Below are 1735 nucleotides of genomic sequence, written 5' to 3'. Positions count from 1 at the left end.
ATCTTGGCTCGAACCACCACGTGCTTAGCACTTCTAGCATTCTTCTAACCCTTAGTAACTCCCTGGGGATCCACATCCGTGACCTCCCTCACTTCTTGAATTTCACCTCTTTAATCGGTCTTTTCACAATTACTTGCTTAGTTTTTATTTTTATTAGTAGTATTAAGCATCAAGCTGATTTCGTAGGTTAGACAACCAGTAAAAAGGAAGTAAGGGTAGCTCCCTGGGCCTAGGGAATACACTACTCCCTCGTGCTCGCACGAGAGGTATATACTTTGATCGACCCCTGCACTTCATGGACACGCATCACACCCTCAAGTTTAAAACTAAAGAAGATAAGGCTAAGGATGACATCTTAGACGCCGAGACATTTGAGGAAGTTGAAGAAATTCCATCGACTACATTTGAAGACACTACTTGCCCTCAATATCGACTCATTCTATCAACCAATCAATAATTTTTCAATTGCAAAAGAAGAAATTGGGAATCAGATTTGAAGATGTGGGTAAGAAGCCAAGGTCATCCTTGAACCCACCTATGTCGGGCTTGGACAATTCCCAATCAAAGTTTTTTCCTTGGTGGCCTACGAAAATGTTATGGGAAATTGAAGTTCGTCACACCATGGTTGAGAAACTTATTGTGGATCTTAAAGCCACCAATTGATCCACCTATGCAAAGCTTGACAATTTCTCAACCAAATTTGTTCCCTTGGAGGCTCGAAAAACACTTCATGGGTAGTTCAAGGCATTTTGATATGGGTTGAGGAGGCAAATGCGGTACGAGATTGAAAACCTTCCAAGGACCCGCCAATGCCGAGCTTAAACAACTCCCCGCCTAAGCTTTTTCCATGGAGGCCAAAAAGGTGACTCATGCTTGACCTCCAAATTTGCATCATCCCGTAGGGTAAGTTTTGTATTTCTTGGTAGTTCTTATGCAACTTCTAGCCGATGAACACACCATTTTCAAGCCTCCTTAGGTAAGAGAAAGAGGTACATCGAGCTAATGACATTAAAAATGCTTCTGGGAGGCAACTCAAGTTCTTTCATTTCTCGTATTATTTTTCTCATTTGTGTTGTTTTGCTTAACTTTTGTTTTTATTTGTGGTTTGGTTATAGTTGCACTTTCATCATTTTTCTTAGTTCATTAGCCTTTGTGTTTTCTTGTTTGTCATATGGTCTTTGGAGCAATTCTTATTCTTGATGCAAAGTTGATGATGTTTTGAGTGTTTTATCGATGTTTCCGGCTTTATTTTTCAAGGTTTTAACCATAAACGAAGTGTGCAATGTGTGGAGAACAAAAGTTGTGTGTCAGAAAATCCCTGAGGACCATCCCTTGCGGCCGCAAGGATGCCCCTCGAACTCATCCGAGAGTCTTGAGGACCATCCTGCGGCCTCAAGGATGCCCCTCAAGACCACCGTGAGTGAGGGCTATTAAAGTGAAGATTTGAGGGCACTTTCACTATTCACTCATCTTCCCCACTCTTCTAACCTTTTCTCCTCATTTCTCCACCGCTTTTTCATCAATTGTTTTGCTATAGTTTGCTCTCCTCCTCCTCTTTTCCATTTTAGTGACAAAAATTTGGAGTTTGAGCAAGCTTTTGGCCGGATTCAACCCTTAGATTTACTCATCTAACTCTAGGGCAACGATTTGACCTCTCACTCAAAAACCTTGAGTTTTTCTCTTGTTTTTTCAAAGCTAGGAATTTCTGGCATTTTTTTGCTTGTTTGTGAATGCT

Source organism: Dioscorea cayenensis, chromosome 9 (genome assembly GCF_009730915.1).
Source record: "Dioscorea cayenensis subsp. rotundata cultivar TDr96_F1 chromosome 9, TDr96_F1_v2_PseudoChromosome.rev07_lg8_w22 25.fasta, whole genome shotgun sequence".
Lineage (NCBI taxonomy): Eukaryota > Viridiplantae > Streptophyta > Magnoliopsida > Dioscoreales > Dioscoreaceae > Dioscorea > Dioscorea cayenensis.
Note: the sequence above shows the minus strand (reverse complement) of the source record.